The 20,626-nt window shown below is 54.6% G+C and overlaps 11 non-coding genes across 11 annotated transcripts; all 11 read left to right on the forward strand.

The window, feature by feature from the left end:
* The first annotated feature begins 1,561 nt into the window (after window positions 1–1,561).
* LOC141266400 (5S ribosomal RNA) lies at window positions 1,562–1,680 on the forward strand. Its single transcript, XR_012320438.1, has one exon. It is a non-coding gene; the product is annotated as a 5S ribosomal RNA (ribosomal RNA).
* Window positions 1,681–3,386: 1,706 nt separating this feature from the next.
* On the forward strand, window positions 3,387–3,505 carry LOC141270455 (5S ribosomal RNA). Its single transcript, XR_012321691.1, has one exon. It is a non-coding gene; the product is annotated as a 5S ribosomal RNA (ribosomal RNA).
* A 1,706-nt stretch (window positions 3,506–5,211) lies between these two features.
* LOC141266643 (5S ribosomal RNA) lies at window positions 5,212–5,330 on the forward strand. Its single transcript, XR_012320673.1, has one exon. It is a non-coding gene; the product is annotated as a 5S ribosomal RNA (ribosomal RNA).
* A 1,706-nt stretch (window positions 5,331–7,036) lies between these two features.
* On the forward strand, window positions 7,037–7,155 carry LOC141266724 (5S ribosomal RNA). The gene has a single exon (XR_012320751.1). It is a non-coding gene; the product is annotated as a 5S ribosomal RNA (ribosomal RNA).
* A 1,706-nt stretch (window positions 7,156–8,861) lies between these two features.
* Window positions 8,862–8,980, forward strand: LOC141266162 (5S ribosomal RNA). Its single transcript, XR_012320216.1, has one exon. It is a non-coding gene; the product is annotated as a 5S ribosomal RNA (ribosomal RNA).
* A 1,706-nt stretch (window positions 8,981–10,686) lies between these two features.
* LOC141266343 (5S ribosomal RNA) lies at window positions 10,687–10,805 on the forward strand. The gene has a single exon (XR_012320383.1). It is a non-coding gene; the product is annotated as a 5S ribosomal RNA (ribosomal RNA).
* Window positions 10,806–12,511: 1,706 nt separating this feature from the next.
* LOC141266213 (5S ribosomal RNA) lies at window positions 12,512–12,630 on the forward strand. The gene has a single exon (XR_012320266.1). It is a non-coding gene; the product is annotated as a 5S ribosomal RNA (ribosomal RNA).
* A 1,706-nt stretch (window positions 12,631–14,336) lies between these two features.
* LOC141266354 (5S ribosomal RNA) lies at window positions 14,337–14,455 on the forward strand. Its single transcript, XR_012320394.1, has one exon. It is a non-coding gene; the product is annotated as a 5S ribosomal RNA (ribosomal RNA).
* Window positions 14,456–16,161: 1,706 nt separating this feature from the next.
* On the forward strand, window positions 16,162–16,280 carry LOC141266446 (5S ribosomal RNA). Its single transcript, XR_012320482.1, has one exon. It is a non-coding gene; the product is annotated as a 5S ribosomal RNA (ribosomal RNA).
* A 1,706-nt stretch (window positions 16,281–17,986) lies between these two features.
* On the forward strand, window positions 17,987–18,105 carry LOC141268976 (5S ribosomal RNA). Its single transcript, XR_012321461.1, has one exon. It is a non-coding gene; the product is annotated as a 5S ribosomal RNA (ribosomal RNA).
* Window positions 18,106–19,811: 1,706 nt separating this feature from the next.
* On the forward strand, window positions 19,812–19,930 carry LOC141268205 (5S ribosomal RNA). Its single transcript, XR_012321380.1, has one exon. It is a non-coding gene; the product is annotated as a 5S ribosomal RNA (ribosomal RNA).
* Window positions 19,931–20,626: the final 696 nt, after the last annotated feature.

The raw sequence follows: 20,626 nt of genomic DNA on the forward strand, positions 1-20,626 counted from the left end.
CCTTCTCATCACCGTGGGCCTCCAGCATTGTTGCTTATTTACTTTTAATACTAGGCTTCTTTTCACCAGGACCAGCGACTCCCGCATGACTGGAGGCAACCACCGCTGACCTGGAGGCAACCACCGGTAACCTGGAGGCCAGTTTACAGCACAACCCAAGCAAAACACCTTTGCAGGCCACACGACCCCCCCGAAGAGCAGCTCAAATTCACTCGCAACCATCTCACCCTCTTCCTTCATTCACTCCTGGGCGTTTCGCTCCACCCCAAGTTGCGGGTCCAGCTTGCTCTTTCTGTCACATCCCCGCGATGAACGGTTTAGCCTGCAGGAGACCCTGCGCCGAGCCATTTTTAAACACATCTGATGCGGCAGGTGTTTCATTGCTCAACAAACAACACCTATGGGGACGGCACAGCTTATGCATCGGTCCTTCGGAGACCGCCCCAGAACGGCCAGAGTTCTCGTCCCCACGCGAGCCTGAGGAAGGCTGGCCGGGCGATGGGCCAAGCAGCGTCTACTGGCCATACCACCTTGGATACGTCCGATCTCGGAAGCAAAGCAGAGATGGGTTCGGAAATACTTGGTTGGGACACCTCCTGAGAACACCAGGTATTGTAGACAATTTTGATGACGTTTTGCCATCTTGCCCAGCTCGGCTAGCATTGAGTGGCGCCTTGCTGGACACCGACCTTACGTAAAGTAGAGGCTGGAAGTCCCAAGCATCCCAAGCCCCCCAAGACCTCTAAGATAAGGACGCAACCCCGCCGCCTCTACCAGGCCTCACACCGAGCTCCTTGCCACGGCTAGGAGTGCTTATTGACCCCGCAGCCGGCCGTATGCAAATGATGGCGTTAAAAGCATCTCGCGCTGTGAAGGGGCCAGGCTTTCAGCAGCTGCCCAGGGGATGGTTTTAGAGGGCGACCGCCTAACGAGGGCCAGCAGAAGTAACGTCTTCTTCTTCAAAGAAGCTTGTGTAACTAACCCAATCAGACAGCTGCCCAGGAGCTAACCTCAGTGCTAGGAAGGAGCGGGAGGGAATTGAGGGGGTGGTTCCTGCTAAGGCCCTGAAATAATAATAAGACAGGCAGGAGAGTCTGACGCATGGTGGCGGAAAAGCTGCAGGTGCAAATAGGGAATGTGGTCTCGTGCGAGCAACTTGTGCATGCTCGCTGTGTGTGAGTGTGCGCTTCCTAGGTACGGCGCGCTGCAGACAGTCAAAAGGGTTGCTCCCTTTCATTAAAAGTTAATCCCCGGCTGCAGGCTATTAGAAAGCAACTAACCGCGCTCTACTCACCCTACCCAGGTCTACCGGTGAGTCTCGCCGCTGCTCCCGGCCTGTGGCATTGGCCGCGACGCTGACGTTCCGTCGACAGCGCGGCAGCCGATCAGTGAGCTCAGCGGCTCTGAGCGGGGCGTTCTGTCTACAAGACCTTTTTAAGGAGCCAGCAAAAAAGTGAAGAGAAAAGAAAGCACAAAAGCACCTTGTCTTACTAAGCACTGGAAAGGGCAGCCGGCAACCGGACGTCAAAGTGGAAAAGCAGCAAGTGAGAGGCCTGTCTCTGCCTACAGCCACACCACCCTGAACACGCCCGATCTCGTCTGATCTCGGAAGCTAAGCAGGGTTGGGCCTGGTTAGTACTTGGATGGGAGACCGCCTGGGAATACCAGGTGCTGTAGGCTTTTGCCTTTTCTTACTTCCACCAGCAGGGGTCACTCTCCTCTATGCCTTTTTTCCATTCCTTTTTTCACAAGCGCACACATGCTCCTTTCTTCTTTTCATTTGCTTTCTCTCTTGCGCTATTTAATCCTTGCAAAATACCAACATCCTTCTCATCACCGTGGGCCTCCAGCATTGTTGCTTATTTACTTTTAATACTAGGCTTCTTTTCACCAGGACCAGCGACTCCCGCATGACTGGAGGCAACCACCGCTGACCTGGAGGCAACCACCGGTAACCTGGAGGCCAGTTTACAGCACAACCCAAGCAAAACACCTTTGCAGGCCACACGACCACCCCGAAGAGCAGCTCAAATTCACTCGCAACCATCTCACCCTCTTCCTTCATTCACTCCTGGGCGTTTCGCTCCACCCCAAGTTGCGGGTCCAGCTTGCTCTTTCTGTCACATCCCCGCGATGAACGGTTTAGCCTGCAGGAGACCCTGCGCCGAGCCATTTTTAAACACATCTGATGCGGCAGGTGTTTCATTGCTCAACAAACAACACCTATAGGGACGGCACAGCCTATGCATCGGTCCTTCGGAGACCGCCCCAGAACGGCCAGAGTTCTCGTCCCCACGCGAGCCTGAGGAAGGCTGGCCAGGCGATGGGCCAAGCAGCGTCTACTGGCCATACCACCGTGGATACGTCCGATCTCGGAAGCAAAGCAGAGATGGGTTCGGAAATACTTGGTTGGGACACCTCCTGAGAACACCAGGTATTGTAGACAATTTTGATGACGTTTTGCCATCTTGCCCAGCTCGGCTAGCATTGAGTGGCGCCTTGCTGGACACCGACCTTACGTAAAGTAGAGGCTGGAAGTCCCAAGCATCCCAAGCCCCCCAAGACCTCTAAGATAAGGACGCAACCCCGCCGCCTCTACCAGGCCTCACACTGAGCTCCTTGCCACGGCTAGGAGTGCTTATTGACCCCGCAGCCGGCCGTATGCAAATGATGGCGTTAAAAGCATCTCGCGCTGTGAAGGGGCCAGGCTTTCAGCAGCTGCCCAGGGGATGGTTTTAGAGGGCGACCGCCTAACGAGGGCCAGCAGAAGTAACGTCTTCTTCTTCAAAGAATCTTGTGTAACTAACCCAATCAGACAGCTGCCCAGGAGCTAACCTCAGTGCTAGGAAGGAGCGGGAGGGAATTGAGGGGGTGGTTCCTGCTAAGGCCCTGAAATAATAATAAGACAGGCAGGAGAGTCTGACGCATGGTGGCGGAAAAGCTGCAGGTGCAAATAGGGAATGTGGTCTCGTGCGAGCAACTTGTGCATGCTCGCTGTGTGTGAGTGTGCGCTTCCTAGGTACGGCGCGCTGCAGACAGTCAAAAGGGTTGCTCCCTTTCATTAAAAGTTAATCCCCGGCTGCAGGCTATTAGAAAGCAACTAACCGCGCTCTACTCACCCTACCCAGGTCTACCGGTGAGTCTCGCCGCTGCTCCCGGCCTGTGGCATTGGCCGCGACGCTGACGTTCCGTCGACAGCGCGGCAGCCGATCAGTGAGCTCAGCGGCTCTGAGCGGGGCGTTCTGTCTACAAGACCTTTTTAAGGAGCCAGCAAAAAAGTGAAGAGAAAAGAAAGCACAAAAGCACCTTGTCTTACTAAGCACTGGAAAGGGCAGCCGGCAACCGGACGTCAAAGTGGAAAAGCAGCAAGTGAGAGGCCTGTCTCTGCCTACGGCCACACCACCCTGAACACGCCCGATCTCGTCTGATCTCGGAAGCTAAGCAGGGTTGGGCCTGGTTAGTACTTGGATGGGAGACCGCCTGGGAATACCAGGTGCTGTAGGCTTTTGCCTTTTCTTACTTCCACCAGCAGGGGTCACTCTCCTCTATGCCTTTTTTCCATTCCTTTTTTCACAAGCGCACACATGCTCCTTTCTTCTTTTCATTTGCTTTCTCTCTTGCGCTATTTAATCCTTGCAAAATACCAGCATCCTTCTCATCACCGTGGGCCTCCAGCATTGTTGCTTATTTACTTTTAATACTAGGCTTCTTTTCACCAGGACCAGCGACTCCCGCATGACTGGAGGCAACCACCGCTGACCTGGAGGCAACCACCGGTAACCTGGAGGCCAGTTTACAGCACAACCCAAGCAAAACACCTTTGCAGGCCACACGACCCCCCCGAAGAGCAGCTCAAATTCACTCGCAACCATCTCACCCTCTTCCTTCATTCACTCCTGGGCGTTTCGCTCCACCCCAAGTTGCGGGTCCAGCTTGCTCTTTCTGTCACATCCCCGCAATGAACGGTTTAGCCTGCAGGAGACCCTGCGCCGAGCCATTTTTAAACACATCTGATGCGGCAGGTGTTTCATTGCTCAACAAACAACACCTATAGGGACGGCACAGCCTATGCATCGGTCCTTCGGAGACCGCCCCAGAACGGCCAGAGTTCTCGTCCCCACGCGAGCCTGAGGAAGGCTGGCCAGGCGATGGGCCAAGCAGCGTCTACTGGCCATACCACCGTGGATACGTCCGATCTCGGAAGCAAAGCAGAGATGGGTTCGGAAATACTTGGTTGGGACACCTCCTGAGAACACCAGGTATTGTAGACAATTTTGATGACGTTTTGCCATCTTGCCCAGCTCGGCTAGCATTGAGTGGCGCCTTGCTGGACACCGACCTTACGTAAAGTAGAGGCTGGAAGTCCCAAGCCTCCCAAGCCCCCCAAGACCTCTAAGATAAGGACGCAACCCCGCCGCCTCTACCAGGCCTCACACCGAGCTCCTTGCCACGGCTAGGAGTGCTTATTGACCCCGCAGCCGGCCGTATGCAAATGATGGCGTTAAAAGCATCTCGCGCTGTGAAGGGGCCAGGCTTTCAGCAGCTGCCCAGGGGATGGTTTTAGAGGGCGACCGCCTAACGAGGGCCAGCAGAAGTAACGTCTTCTTCTTCAAAGAATCTTGTGTAACTAACCCAATCAGACAGCTGCCCAGGAGCTAACCTCAGTGCTAGGAAGGAGCGGGAGGGAATTGAGGGGGTGGTTCCTGCTAAGGCCCTGAAATAATAATAAGACAGGCAGGAGAGTCTGACGCATGGTGGCGGAAAAGCTGCAGGTGCAAATAGGGAATGTGGTCTCGTGCGAGCAACTTGTGCATGCTCGCTGTGTGTGAGTGTGCGCTTCCTAGGTACGGCGCGCTGCAGACAGTCAAAAGGGTTGCTCCCTTTCATTAAAAGTTAATCCCCGGCTGCAGGCTATTAGAAAGCAACTAACCGCGCTCTACTCACCCTACCCAGGTCTACCGGTGAGTCTCGCCGCTGCTCCCGGCCTGTGGCATTGGCCGCGACGCTGACGTTCCGTCGACAGCGCGGCAGCCGATCAGTGAGCTCAGCGGCTCTGAGCGGGGCGTTCTGTCTACAAGACCTTTTTAAGGAGCCAGCAAAAAAGTGAAGAGAAAGGAAAGCACAAAAGCACCTTGTCTTACTAAGCACTGGAAAGGGCAGCCGGCAACCGGACGTCAAAGTGGAAAAGCAGCAAGTGAGAGGCCTGTCTCTGCCTACGGCCACACCACCCTGAACACGCCCGATCTCGTCTGATCTCGGAAGCTAAGCAGGGTCGGGCCTGGTTAGTACTTGGATGGGAGACCGCCTGGGAATACCAGGTGCTGTAGGCTTTTGCCTTTTCTTACTTCCACCAGCAGGGGTCACTCTCCTCTATGCCTTTTTTCCATTCCTTTTTTCACAAGCGCACACATGCTCCTTTCTTCTTTTCATTTGCTTTCTCTCTTGCGCTATTTAATCCTTGCAAAATACCAACATCCTTCTCATCACCGTGGGCCTCCAGCATTGTTGCTTATTTACTTTTAATACTAGGCTTCTTTTCACCAGGACCAGCGACTCCCGCATGACTGGAGGCAACCACCGCTGACCTGGAGGCAACCACCGGTAACCTGGAGGCCAGTTTACAGCACAACCCAAGCAAAACACCTTTGCAGGCCACACGACCACCCCGAAGAGCAGCTCAAATTCACTCGCAACCATCTCACCCTCTTCCTTCATTCACTCCTGGGCGTTTCGCTCCACCCCAAGTTGCGGGTCCAGCTTGCTCTTTCTGTCACATCCCCGCGATGAACGGTTTAGCCTGCAGGAGACCCTGCGCCGAGCCATTTTTAAACACATCTGATGCGGCAGGTGTTTCATTGCTCAACAAACAACACCTATAGGGACGGCACAGCCTATGCATCGGTCCTTCGGAGACCGCCCCAGAACGGCCAGAGTTCTCGTCCCCACGCGAGCCTGAGGAAGGCTGGCCGGGCGATGGGCCAAGCAGCGTCTACTGGCCATACCACCTTGGATACGTCCGATCTCGGAAGCAAAGCAGAGATGGGTTCGGAAATACTTGGTTGGGACACCTCCTGAGAACACCAGGTATTGTAGACAATTTTGATGACGTTTTACCATCTTGCCCAGCTCGGCTAGCATTGAGTGGCGCCTTGCTGGACACCGACCTTACGTAAAGTAGAGGCTGGAAGTCCCAAGCATCCCAAGCCCCCCAAGACCTCTAAGATAAGGACGCAACCCCGCCGCCTCTACCAGGCCTCACACCGAGCTCCTTGCCACGGCTAGGAGTGCTTATTGACCCCGCAGCCGGCCGTATGCAAATGATGGCGTTAAAAGCATCTCGCGCTGTGAAGGGGCCAGGCTTTCAGCAGCTGCCCAGGGGATGGCTTTAGAGGGCGACCGCCTAACGAGGGCCAGCAGAAGTAACGTCTTCTTCTTCAAAGAATCTTGTGTAACTAACCCAATCAGACAGCTGCCCAGGAGCTAACCTCAGTGCTAGGAAGGAGCGGGAGGGAATTGAGGGGGTGGTTCCTGCTAAGGCCCTGAAATAATAATAAGACAGGCAGGAGAGTCTGACGCATGGTGGCGGAAAAGCTGCAGGTGCAAATAGGGAATGTGGTCTCGTGCGAGCAACTTGTGCATGCTCGCTGTGTGTGAGTGTGCGCTTCCTAGGTACGGCGCGCTGCAGACAGTCAAAAGGGTTGCTCCCTTTCATTAAAAGTTAATCCCCGGCTGCAGGCTATTAGAAAGCAACTAACCGCGCTCTACTCACCCTACCCAGGTCTACCGGTGAGTCTCGCCGCTGCTCCCGGCCTGTGGCATTGGCCGCGACGCTGACGTTCCGTCGACAGCGCGGCAGCCGATCAGTGAGCTCAGCGGCTCTGAGCGGGGCGTTCTGTCTACAAGACCTTTTTAAGGAGCCAGCAAAAAAGTGAAGAGAAAAGAAAGCACAAAAGCACCTTGTCTTACTAAGCACTGGAAAGGGCAGCCGGCAACCGGACGTCAAAGTGGAAAAGCAGCAAGTGAGAGGCCTGTCTCTGCCTACAGCCACACCACCCTGAACACGCCCGATCTCGTCTGATCTCGGAAGCTAAGCAGGGTCGGGCCTGGTTAGTACTTGGATGGGAGACCGCCTGGGAATACCAGGTGCTGTAGGCTTTTGCCTTTTCTTACTTCCACCAGCAGGGGTCACTCTCCTCTATGCCTTTTTTCCATTCCTTTTTTCACAAGCGCACACATGCTCCTTTCTTCTTTTCATTTGCTTTCTCTCTTGCGCTATTTAATCCTTGCAAAATACCAACATCCTTCTCATCACCGTGGGCCTCCAGCATTGTTGCTTATTTACTTTTAATACTAGGCTTCTTTTCACCAGGACCAGCGACTCCCGCATGACTGGAGGCAACCACCGCTGACCTGGAGGCAACCACCGGTAACCTGGAGGCCAGTTTACAGCACAACCCAAGCAAAACACCTTTGCAGGCCACACGACCACCCCGAAGAGCAGCTCAAATTCACTCGCAACCATCTCACCCTCTTCCTTCATTCACTCCTGGGCGTTTCGCTCCACCCCAAGTTGCGGGTCCAGCTTGCTCTTTCTGTCACATCCCCGCGATGAACGGTTTAGCCTGCAGGAGACCCTGCGCCGAGCCATTTTTAAACACATCTGATGCGGCAGGTGTTTCATTGCTCAACAAACAACACCTATAGGGACGGCACAGCCTATGCATCGGTCCTTCGGAGACCGCCCCAGAACGGCCAGAGTTCTCGTCCCCACGCGAGCCTGAGGAAGGCTGGCCGGGCGATGGGCCAAGCAGCGTCTACTGGCCATACCACCTTGGATACGTCCGATCTCGGAAGCAAAGCAGAGATGGGTTCGGAAATACTTGGTTGGGACACCTCCTGAGAACACCAGGTATTGTAGACAATTTTGATGACGTTTTGCCATCTTGCCCAGCTCGGCTAGCATTGAGTGGCGCCTTGCTGGACACCGACCTTACGTAAAGTAGAGGCTGGAAGTCCCAAGCATCCCAAGCCCCCCAAGACCTCTAAGATAAGGACGCAACCCCGCCGCCTCTACCAGGCCTCACACCGAGCTCCTTGCCACGGCTAGGAGTGCTTATTGACCCCGCAGCCGGCCGTATGCAAATGATGGCGTTAAAAGCATCTCGCGCTGTGAAGGGGCCAGGCTTTCAGCAGCTGCCCAGGGGATGGTTTTAGAGGGCGACCGCCTAACGAGGGCCAGCAGAAGTAACGTCTTCTTCTTCAAAGAATCTTGTGTAACTAACCCAATCAGACAGCTGCCCAGGAGCTAACCTCAGTGCTAGGAAGGAGCGGGAGGGAATTGAGGGGGTGGTTCCTGCTAAGGCCCTGAAATAATAATAAGACAGGCAGGAGAGTCTGACGCATGGTGGCGGAAAAGCTGCAGGTGCAAATAGGGAATGTGGTCTCGTGCGAGCAACTTGTGCATGCTCGCTGTGTGTGAGTGTGCGCTTCCTAGGTACGGCGCGCTGCAGACAGTCAAAAGGGTTGCTCCCTTTCATTAAAAGTTAATCCCCGGCTGCAGGCTATTAGAAAGCAACTAACCGCGCTCTACTCACCCTACCCAGGTCTACCGGTGAGTCTCGCCGCTGCTCCCGGCCTGTGGCATTGGCCGCGACGCTGACGTTCCGTCGACAGCGCGGCAGCCGATCAGTGAGCTCAGCGGCTCTGAGCGGGGCGTTCTGTCTACAAGACCTTTTTAAGGAGCCAGCAAAAAAGTGAAGAGAAAGGAAAGCACAAAAGCACCTTGTCTTACTAAGCACTGGAAAGGGCAGCCGGCAACCGGACGTCAAAGTGGAAAAGCAGCAAGTGAGAGGCCTGTCTCTGCCTACGGCCACACCACCCTGAACACGCCCGATCTCGTCTGATCTCGGAAGCTAAGCAGGGTTGGGCCTGGTTAGTACTTGGATGGGAGACCGCCTGGGAATACCAGGTGCTGTAGGCTTTTGCCTTTTCTTACTTCCACCAGCAGGGGTCACTCTCCTCTATGCCTTTTTTCCATTCCTTTTTTCACAAGCGCACACATGCTCCTTTCTTCTTTTCATTTGCTTTCTCTCTTGCGCTATTTAATCCTTGCAAAATACCAACATCCTTCTCATCACCGTGGGCCTCCAGCATTGTTGCTTATTTACTTTTAATACTAGGCTTCTTTTCACCAGGACCAGCGACTCCCGCATGACTGGAGGCAACCACCGCTGACCTGGAGGCAACCACCGGTAACCTGGAGGCCAGTTTACAGCACAACCCAAGCAAAACACCTTTGCAGGCCACACGACCACCCCGAAGAGCAGCTCAAATTCACTCGCAACCATCTCACCCTCTTCCTTCATTCACTCCTGGGCGTTTCGCTCCACCCCAAGTTGCGGGTCCAGCATGCTCTTTCTGTCACATCCCCGCGATGAACGGTTTAGCCTGCAGGAGACCCTGCGCCGAGCCATTTTTAAACACATCTGATGCGGCAGGTGTTTCATTGCTCAACAAACAACACCTATAGGGACGGCACAGCCTATGCATCGGTCCTTCGGAGACCGCCCCAGAACGGCCAGAGTTCTCGTCCCCACGCGAGCCTGAGGAAGGCTGGCCGGGCGATGGGCCAAGCAGCGTCTACTGGCCATACCACCTTGGATACGTCCGATCTCGGAAGCAAAGCAGAGATGGGTTCGGAAATACTTGGTTGGGACACCTCCTGAGAACACCAGGTATTGTAGACAATTTTGATGACGTTTTACCATCTTGCCCAGCTCGGCTAGCATTGAGTGGCGCCTTGCTGGACACCGACCTTACGTAAAGTAGAGGCTGGAAGTCCCAAGCATCCCAAGCCCCCCAAGACCTCTAAGATAAGGACGCAACCCCGCCGCCTCTACCAGGCCTCACACCGAGCTCCTTGCCACGGCTAGGAGTGCTTATTGACCCCGCAGCCGGCCGTATGCAAATGATGGCGTTAAAAGCATCTCGCGCTGTGAAGGGGCCAGGCTTTCAGCAGCTGCCCAGGGGATGGCTTTAGAGGGCGACCGCCTAACGAGGGCCAGCAGAAGTAACGTCTTCTTCTTCAAAGAATCTTGTGTAACTAACCCAATCAGACAGCTGCCCAGGAGCTAACCTCAGTGCTAGGAAGGAGCGGGAGGGAATTGAGGGGGTGGTTCCTGCTAAGGCCCTGAAATAATAATAAGACAGGCAGGAGAGTCTGACGCATGGTGGCGGAAAAGCTGCAGGTGCAAATAGGGAATGTGGTCTCGTGCGAGCAACTTGTGCATGCTCGCTGTGTGTGAGTGTGCGCTTCCTAGGTACGGCGCGCTGCAGACAGTCAAAAGGGTTGCTCCCTTTCATTAAAAGTTAATCCCCGGCTGCAGGCTATTAGAAAGCAACTAACCGCGCTCTACTCACCCTACCCAGGTCTACCGGTGAGTCTCGCCGCTGCTCCCGGCCTGTGGCATTGGCCGCGACACTGACGTTCCGTCGACAGCGCGGCAGCCGATCAGTGAGCTCAGCGGCTCTGAGCGGGGCGTTCTGTCTACAAGACCTTTTTAAGGAGCCAGCAAAAAAGTGAAGAGAAAAGAAAGCACAAAAGCACCTTGTCTTACTAAGCACTGGAAAGGGCAGCCGGCAACCGGACGTCAAAGTGGAAAAGCAGCAAGTGAGAGGCCTGTCTCTGCCTACAGCCACACCACCCTGAACACGCCCGATCTCGTCTGATCTCGGAAGCTAAGCAGGGTTGGGCCTGGTTAGTACTTGGATGGGAGACCACCTGGGAATACCAGGTGCTGTAGGCTTTTGCCTTTTCTTACTTCCACCAGCAGGGGTCACTCTCCTCTATGCCTTTTTTCCATTCCTTTTTTCACAAGCGCACACATGCTCCTTTCTTCTTTTCATTTGCTTTCTCTCTTGCGCTATTTAATCCTTGCAAAATACCAGCATCCTTCTCATCACCGTGGGCCTCCAGCATTGTTGCTTATTTACTTTTAATACTAGGCTTCTTTTCACCAGGACCAGCGACTCCCGCATGACTGGAGGCAACCACCGCTGACCTGGAGGCAACCACCGGTAACCTGGAGGCCAGTTTACAGCACAACCCAAGCAAAACACCTTTGCAGGCCACACGACCCCCCCGAAGAGCAGCTCAAATTCACTCGCAACCATCTCACCCTCTTCCTTCATTCACTCCTGGGCGTTTCGCTCCACCCCAAGTTGCGGGTCCAGCTTGCTCTTTCTGTCACATCCCCGCGATGAACGGTTTAGCCTGCAGGAGACCCTGCGCCGAGCCATTTTTAAACACATCTGATGCGGCAGGTGTTTCATTGCTCAACAAACAACACCTATGGGGACGGCACAGCCTATGCATCGGTCCTTCGGAGACCGCCCCAGAACGGCCAGAGTTCTCGTCCCCACGCGAGCCTGAGGAAGGCTGGCCGGGCGATGGGCCAAGCAGCGTCTACTGGCCATACCACCTTGGATACGTCCGATCTCGGAAGCAAAGCAGAGATGGGTTCGGAAATACTTGGTTGGGACACCTCCTGAGAACACCAGGTATTGTAGACAATTTTGATGACGTTTTGCCATCTTGCCCAGCTCGGCTAGCATTGAGTGGCGCCTTGCTGGACACCGACCTTACGTAAAGTAGAGGCTGGAAGTCCCAAGCATCCCAAGCCCCCCAAGACCTCTAAGATAAGGACGCAACCCCGCCGCCTCTACCAGGCCTCACACCGAGCTCCTTGCCACGGCTAGGAGTGCTTATTGACCCCGCAGCCGGCCGTATGCAAATGATGGCGTTAAAAGCATCTCGCGCTGTGAAGGGGCCAGGCTTTCAGCAGCTGCCCAGGGGATGGTTTTAGAGGGCGACCGCCTAACGAGGGCCAGCAGAAGTAACGTCTTCTTCTTCAAAGAATCTTGTGTAACTAACCCAATCAGACAGCTGCCCAGGAGCTAACCTCAGTGCTAGGAAGGAGCGGGAGGGAATTGAGGGGGTGGTTCCTGCTAAGGCCCTGAAATAATAATAAGACAGGCAGGAGAGTCTGACGCATGGTGGCGGAAAAGCTGCAGGTGCAAATAGGGAATGTGGTCTCGTGCGAGCAACTTGTGCATGCTCGCTGTGTGTGAGTGTGCGCTTCCTAGGTACGGCGCGCTGCAGACAGTCAAAAGGGTTGCTCCCTTTCATTAAAAGTTAATCCCCGGCTGCAGGCTATTAGAAAGCAACTAACCGCGCTCTACTCACCCTACCCAGGTCTACCGGTGAGTCTCGCCGCTGCTCCCGGCCTGTGGCATTGGCCGCGACGCTGACGTTCCGTCGACAGCGCGGCAGCCGATCAGTGAGCTCAGCGGCTCTGAGCGGGGCGTTCTGTCTACAAGACCTTTTTAAGGAGCCAGCAAAAAAGTGAAGAGAAAGGAAAGCACAAAAGCACCTTGTCTTACTAAGCACTGGAAAGGGCAGCCGGCAACCGGACGTCAAAGTGGAAAAGCAGCAAGTGAGAGGCCTGTCTCTGCCTACGGCCACACCACCCTGAACACGCCCGATCTCGTCTGATCTCGGAAGCTAAGCAGGGTTGGGCCTGGTTAGTACTTGGATGGGAGACCACCTGGGAATACCAGGTGCTGTAGGCTTTTGCCTTTTCTTACTTCCACCAGCAGGGGTCACTCTCCTCTATGCCTTTTTTCCATTCCTTTTTTCACAAGCGCACACATGCTCCTTTCTTCTTTTCATTTGCTTTCTCTCTTGCGCTATTTAATCCTTGCAAAATACCAACATCCTTCTCATCACCGTGGGCCTCCAGCATTGTTGCTTATTTACTTTTAATACTAGGCTTCTTTTCACCAGGACCAGCGACTCCCGCATGACTGGAGGCAACCACCGCTGACCTGGAGGCAACCACCGGTAACCTGGAGGCCAGTTTACAGCACAACCCAAGCAAAACACCTTTGCAGGCCACACGACCACCCCGAAGAGCAGCTCAAATTCACTCGCAACCATCTCACCCTCTTCCTTCATTCACTCCTGGGCGTTTCGCTCCACCCCAAGTTGCGGGTCCAGCATGCTCTTTCTGTCACATCCCCGCGATGAACGGTTTAGCCTGCAGGAGACCCTGCGCCGAGCCATTTTTAAACACATCTGATGCGGCAGGTGTTTCATTGCTCAACAAACAACACCTATAGGGACGGCACAGCCTATGCATCGGTCCTTCGGAGACCGCCCCAGAACGGCCAGAGTTCTCGTCCCCACGCGAGCCTGAGGAAGGCTGGCCGGGCGATGGGCCAAGCAGCGTCTACTGGCCATACCACCTTGGATACGTCCGATCTCGGAAGCAAAGCAGAGATGGGTTCGGAAATACTTGGTTGGGACACCTCCTGAGAACACCAGGTATTGTAGACAATTTTGATGACGTTTTACCATCTTGCCCAGCTCGGCTAGCATTGAGTGGCGCCTTGCTGGACACCGACCTTACGTAAAGTAGAGGCTGGAAGTCCCAAGCATCCCAAGCCCCCCAAGACCTCTAAGATAAGGACGCAACCCCGCCGCCTCTACCAGGCCTCACACCGAGCTCCTTGCCACGGCTAGGAGTGCTTATTGACCCCGCAGCCGGCCGTATGCAAATGATGGCGTTAAAAGCATCTCGCGCTGTGAAGGGGCCAGGCTTTCAGCAGCTGCCCAGGGGATGGCTTTAGAGGGCGACCGCCTAACGAGGGCCAGCAGAAGTAACGTCTTCTTCTTCAAAGAATCTTGTGTAACTAACCCAATCAGACAGCTGCCCAGGAGCTAACCTCAGTGCTAGGAAGGAGCGGGAGGGAATTGAGGGGGTGGTTCCTGCTAAGGCCCTGAAATAATAATAAGACAGGCAGGAGAGTCTGACGCATGGTGGCGGAAAAGCTGCAGGTGCAAATAGGGAATGTGGTCTCGTGCGAGCAACTTGTGCATGCTCGCTGTGTGTGAGTGTGCGCTTCCTAGGTACGGCGCGCTGCAGACAGTCAAAAGGGTTGCTCCCTTTCATTAAAAGTTAATCCCCGGCTGCAGGCTATTAGAAAGCAACTAACCGCGCTCTACTCACCCTACCCAGGTCTACCGGTGAGTCTCGCCGCTGCTCCCGGCCTGTGGCATTGGCCGCGACACTGACGTTCCGTCGACAGCGCGGCAGCCGATCAGTGAGCTCAGCGGCTCTGAGCGGGGCGTTCTGTCTACAAGACCTTTTTAAGGAGCCAGCAAAAAAGTGAAGAGAAAAGAAAGCACAAAAGCACCTTGTCTTACTAAGCACTGGAAAGGGCAGCCGGCAACCGGACGTCAAAGTGGAAAAGCAGCAAGTGAGAGGCCTGTCTCTGCCTACAGCCACACCACCCTGAACACGCCCGATCTCGTCTGATCTCGGAAGCTAAGCAGGGTTGGGCCTGGTTAGTACTTGGATGGGAGACCACCTGGGAATACCAGGTGCTGTAGGCTTTTGCCTTTTCTTACTTCCACCAGCAGGGGTCACTCTCCTCTATGCCTTTTTTCCATTCCTTTTTTCACAAGCGCACACATGCTCCTTTCTTCTTTTCATTTGCTTTCTCTCTTGCGCTATTTAATCCTTGCAAAATACCAGCATCCTTCTCATCACCGTGGGCCTCCAGCATTGTTGCTTATTTACTTTTAATACTAGGCTTCTTTTCACCAGGACCAGCGACTCCCGCATGACTGGAGGCAACCACCGCTGACCTGGAGGCAACCACCGGTAACCTGGAGGCCAGTTTACAGCACAACCCAAGCAAAACACCTTTGCAGGCCACACGACCCCCCCGAAGAGCAGCTCAAATTCACTCGCAACCATCTCACCCTCTTCCTTCATTCACTCCTGGGCGTTTCGCTCCACCCCAAGTTGCGGGTCCAGCTTGCTCTTTCTGTCACATCCCCGCGATGAACGGTTTAGCCTGCAGGAGACCCTGCGCCGAGCCATTTTTAAACACATCTGATGCGGCAGGTGTTTCATTGCTCAACAAACAACACCTATGGGGACGGCACAGCCTATGCATCGGTCCTTCGGAGACCGCCCCAGAACGGCCAGAGTTCTCGTCCCCACGCGAGCCTGAGGAAGGCTGGCTGGGCGATGGGCCAAGCAGCGTCTACTGGCCATACCACCTTGGATACGTCCGATCTCGGAAGCAAAGCAGAGATGGGTTCGGAAATACTTGGTTGGGACACCTCCTGAGAACACCAGGTATTGTAGACAATTTTGATGACGTTTTGCCATCTTGCCCAGCTCGGCTAGCATTGAGTGGCGCCTTGCTGGACACCGACCTTACGTAAAGTAGAGGCTGGAAGTCCCAAGCATCCCAAGCCCCCCAAGACCTCTAAGATAAGGACGCAACCCCGCCGCCTCTACCAGGCCTCACACTGAGCTCCTTGCCACGGCTAGGAGTGCTTATTGACCCCGCAGCCGGCCGTATGCAAATGATGGCGTTAAAAGCATCTCGCGCTGTGAAGGGGCCAGGCTTTCAGCAGCTGCCCAGGGGATGGTTTTAGAGGGCGACCGCCTAACGAGGGCCAGCAGAAGTAACGTCTTCTTCTTCAAAGAATCTTGTGTAACTAACCCAATCAGACAGCTGCCCAGGAGCTAACCTCAGTGCTAGGAAGGAGCGGGAGGGAATTGAGGGGGTGGTTCCTGCTAAGGCCCTGAAATAATAATAAGACAGGCAGGAGAGTCTGACGCATGGTGGCGGAAAAGCTGCAGGTGCAAATAGGGAATGTGGTCTCGTGCGAGCAACTTGTGCATGCTCGCTGTGTGTGAGTGTGCGCTTCCTAGGTACGGCGCGCTGCAGACAGTCAAAAGGGTTGCTCCCTTTCATTAAAAGTTAATCCCCGGCTGCAGGCTATTAGAAAGCAACTAACCGCGCTCTACTCACCCTACCCAGGTCTACCGGTGAGTCTCGCCGCTGCTCCCGGCCTGTGGCATTGGCCGCGACGCTGACGTTCCGTCGACAGCGCGGCAGCCGATCAGTGAGCTCAGCGGCTCTGAGCGGGGCGTTCTGTCTACAAGACCTTTTTAAGGAGCCAGCAAAAAAGTGAAGAGAAAAGAAAGCACAAAAGCACCTTGTCTTACTAAGCACTGGAAAGGGCAGCCGGCAACCGGACGTCAAAGTGGAAAAGCAGCAAGTGAGAGAGCTATCTCTGCCTACGGCCACACCACCCTGAACACGCCCGATCTCGTCTGATCTCGGAAGCTAAGCAGGGTCGGGCCTGGTTAGTACTTGGATGGGAGACCACCTGGGAATACCAGGTGCTGTAGGCTTTTGCCTTTTCTTACTTCCACCAGCAGGGGTCACTCTCCTCTATGCCTTTTTTCCATTCCTTTTTTCACAAGCGCACACATGCTCCTTTCTTCTTTTCATTTGCTTTCTCTCTTGCGCTATTTAATCCTTGCAAAATACCAGCATCCTTCTCATCACCGTGGGCCTCCAGCATTGTTGCTTATTTACTTTTAATACTAGGCTTCTTTTCACCAGGACCAGCGACTCCCGCATGACTGGAGGCAACCACCGCTGACCTGGAGGCAACCACCGGTAACCTGGAGGCCAGTTTACAGCACAACCCAAGCAAAACACCTTTGCAGGCCACACGACCCCCCCGAAGAGCAGCTCAAATTCACTCGCAACCATCTCACCCTCTTCCTTCATTCACTCCTGGGTGTTTCGCTCCACCCCAAGTTGCGGGTCCAGCTTGCTCTTTCTGTCACATCCCCGCGATGAACGGTTTAGCCTGCAGGAGACCCTGCGCCGAGCCATTTTTAAACACATCTGATGCGGCAGGTGTTTCATTGCTCAACAAACAACACCTATGGGGACGGCACAGCCTATGCATCGGTCCTTCGGAGACCGCCCCAGAACGGCCAGAGTTCTCGTCCCCACGCGAGCCTGAGGAAGGCTGGCCGGGCGATGGGCCAAGCAGCGTCTACTGGCCATACCACCTTGGATACGTCCGATCTCGGAAGCAAAGCAGAGATGGGTTCGGAAATACTTGGTTGGGACACCTCCTGAGAACACCAGGTATTGTAGACAATTTTGATGACGTTTTGCCATCTTGCCCAGCTCGGCTAGCATTGAGTGGCGCCTTGCTGGACACCGACCTTACGTAAAGTAGAGGCTGGAAGTCCCAAGCATCCCAAGCCCCCCAAGACCTCTAAGATAAGGATGCAACCCCGCCGCCTCTACCAGGCCTCACACCGAGCTCCTTGCCACGGCTAGGAGTGCTTATTGACCCCGCAGCCGGCCGTATGCAAATGATGGCGTTAAAAGCATCTCGCGCTGTGAAGGGGCCAGGCTTTCAGCAGCTGCCCAGGGGATGGTTTTAGAGGGCGACCGCCTAACGAGGGCCAGCAGAAGTAACGTCTTCTTCTTCAAAGAATCTTGTGTAACTAACCCAATCAGACAGCTGCCCAGGAGCTAACCTCAGTGCTAGGAAGGAGCGGGAGGGAATTGAGGGGGTGGTTCCTGCTAAGGCCCTGAAATAATAATAAGACAGGCAGGAGAGTCTGACGCATGGTGGCGGAAAAGCTGCAGGTGCAAATAGGGAATGTGGTCTCGTGCGAGCAACTTGTGCATGCTCGCTGTGTGTGAGTGTGCGCTTCCTAGGTACGGCGCGCTGCAGACAGTCAAAAGGGTTGCTCCCTTTAATTAAAAGTTAATCCCCGGCTGCAGGCTATTAGAAAGCAACTAACCGCGCTCTACTCACCCTACCCAGGTCTACCGGTGTGTCTCGCCGCTGCTCCCGGCCTGTGGCATTGGCCGCGACGCTGACGTTCCGTCGACAGCGCGGCAGCCGATCAGTGAGCTCAGCGGCTCTGAGCGGGGCGTTCTGTCTACAAGACCTTTTTAAGGAGCCAGCAAAAAAGTGAAGAGAAAAGAAAGCACAAAAGCACCTCGTCTTACTAAGCACTGGAAAGGGCAGCCGGCAACCGGACGTCAAAGTGGAAAAGCAGCAAGTGAGAGGCCTGTCTCTGCCTACGGCCACACCACCCTGAACACGCCCGATCTCGTCTGATCTCGGAAGCTAAGCAGGGTCAGGCCTGGTTAGTACTTGGATGGGAGACCGCCTGGGAATACCAGGTGCTGTAGGCTTTTGCCTTTTCTTACTTCCACCAGCAGGGGTCACTCTCCTCTATGCCTTTTTTCCATTCCTTTTTTCACAAGCGCACACATGCTCCTTTCTTCTTTTCATTTGCTTTCTCTCTTGCGCTATTTAATCCTTGCAAAATACCAGCATCCTTCTCATCACCGTGGGCCTCCAGCATTGTTGCTTATTTACTTTTAATACTAGGCTTCTTTTCACCAGGACCAGCGACTCCCGCATGACTGGAGGCAACCACCGCTGACCTGGAGGCAACCACCGGTAACCTGGAGGCCAGTTTACAGCACAACCCAAGCAAAACACCTTTGCAGGCCACACGACCCCCCCGAAGAGCAGCTCAAATTCACTCGCAACCATCTCACCCTCTTCCTTCATTCACTCCTGGGCGTTTCGCTCCACCCCAAGTTGCGGGTCCAGCTTGCTCTTTCTGTCACATCCCCGCGATGAACGGTTTAGCCTGCAGGAGACCCTGCGCCGAGCCATTTTTAAACACATCTGATGCGGCAGGTGTTTCATTGCTCAACAAACAACACCTATAGGGACGGCACAGCCTATGCATCGGTCCTTCGGAGACCGCCCCAGAACGGCCAGAGTTCTCGTCCCCACGCGAGCCTGAGGAAGGCTGGCCGGGCGATGGGCCAAGCAGCGTCTACTGTCCATACCACCTTGGATACGTCCGATCTCGGAAGCAAAGCAGAGATGGGTTCGGAAATACTTGGTTGGGACACCTCCTGAGAACACCAGGTATTGTAGACAATTTTGATGACGTTTTGCCATCTTGCCCAGCTCGGCTAGCATTGAGTGGCGCCTTGCTGGACACCGACCTTACGTAAAGTAGAGGCTGGAAGTCCCAAGCCTCCCAAGCCCCCCAAGACCTCTAAGATAAGGACGCAACCCCGCCGCCTCTACCAGGCCTCACACCGAGCTCCTTGCCACGGCTAGGAGTGCTTATTGACCCCGCAGCCGGCCGTATGCAAATGATGGCGTTAAAAGCATCTCGCGCTGTGAAGGGGCCAGGCTTTCAGCAGCTGCCCAGGGGATGGTTTTAGAGGGCGACCGCCTAACGAGGGCCAGCAGAAGTAACGTCTTCTTCTTCAAAGAAGCTTGTGTAACTAACCCAATCAGACAGCTGCCCAGGAGCTAACCTCAGTGCTAGGAAGGAGCGGGAGGGAATTGAGGGGGTGGTTCCTGCTAAGGCCCTGAAATAATAATAAGACAGGCAGGAGAGTCTGACGCATGGTGGCGGAAAAGCTGCAGGTGCAAATAGGGAATGTGGTCTCGTGCGAGCAACTAGTGCATGCTCGCTGTGTGTGAGTGTGCGCTTCCTAGGTACGGCGCGCTGCAGACAGTCAAAAGGGTTGCTCCCTTTCAGTAAAAGTTAATCCCCGGCTGCATGCTATTAGAAAGCAACTAACCGTGCTCTACTCACCCTACCCAGGTCTACCGGTGAGTCTCGCCGCTGCTCCCGGCCTGTGGCATTGGCCGCGACGCTGACGTTCCGTCGACAGCGCGGCAGCCGATCAGTGAGCTCAGCGGCTCTGAGCGGGGCGTTCTGTCTACAAGACCTTTTTAAGGAGCCAGCAAAAAAGTGAAGCGAAAAGAAAGCACAAAAGCACCTTGTCTTACTAAGCACTGGAAAGGGCAGCCGGCAACCGGACGTCAAAGTGGAAAAGCAGCAAGTGAGAGGCCTGTTTCTGCCTACGGCCACACCACCCTGAACACGCCCGATCTCGTCTGATCTTGGAAGCTAAGCAGGGTCGGGCCTGGTTAGTACTTGGATGGGAGACCGCCTGGGAATACCAGGTGCTGTAGGCTTTTGCCTTTTCTTACTTCCACCAGCAGGGGTCACTCTCCTCTATGCCTTTTTTCCATTCCTTTTTTCACAAGCGCACACATGCTCCTTTCTTCTTTTCATTTGCTTTCTCTCTTGCGCTATTTAATCCTTGCAAAATACCAGCATCCTTCTCATCACCGTGGGCCTCCAGCATTGTTGCTTATTTACTTTTAATACTAGGCTTCTTTTCACCAGGACCAGCGACTCCCGCATGACTGGAGGCAACCACCGCTGACCTGGAGGCAACCACCGGTAACCTGGAGGCCAGTTTACAGCACAACCCAAGCAAAACACCTTTGCAGGCCACACGACCCCCCCGAAGAGCAGCTCAAATTCACTCGCAACCATCTCACCCTCTTCCTTCATTCACTCCTGGGCGTTTCGCTCCACCCCAAGTTGTGGGTCCAGCTTGCTCTTTCTGTCACATCCCCGCGATGAACGGTTTAGCCTGCAGGAGACCCTGCGCCGAGCCATTTTTAAACACATCTGATGCGGCAGGTGTTTCATTGCTCAACAAACAACACCTATAGGGACGGCACAGCCTATGCATCGGTCCTTCGGAGACCGCCCCAGAACGGCCAGAGTTCTCATCCCCACGCGAGCCTGAGGAAGGCTGGCCGGGCGATGGGCCAAGCAGCGTCTACTGGCCATACCACCTTGGATACGTCCGATCTCGG

Source organism: Phyllobates terribilis, unplaced genomic scaffold, assembly GCF_046119375.1.
Source record: "Phyllobates terribilis strain yellow unplaced genomic scaffold, ASM4611937v1 Scaffold_4__5_contigs__length_816908805, whole genome shotgun sequence".
Classification (NCBI taxonomy): Eukaryota; Metazoa; Chordata; class Amphibia; order Anura; family Dendrobatidae; genus Phyllobates; species Phyllobates terribilis.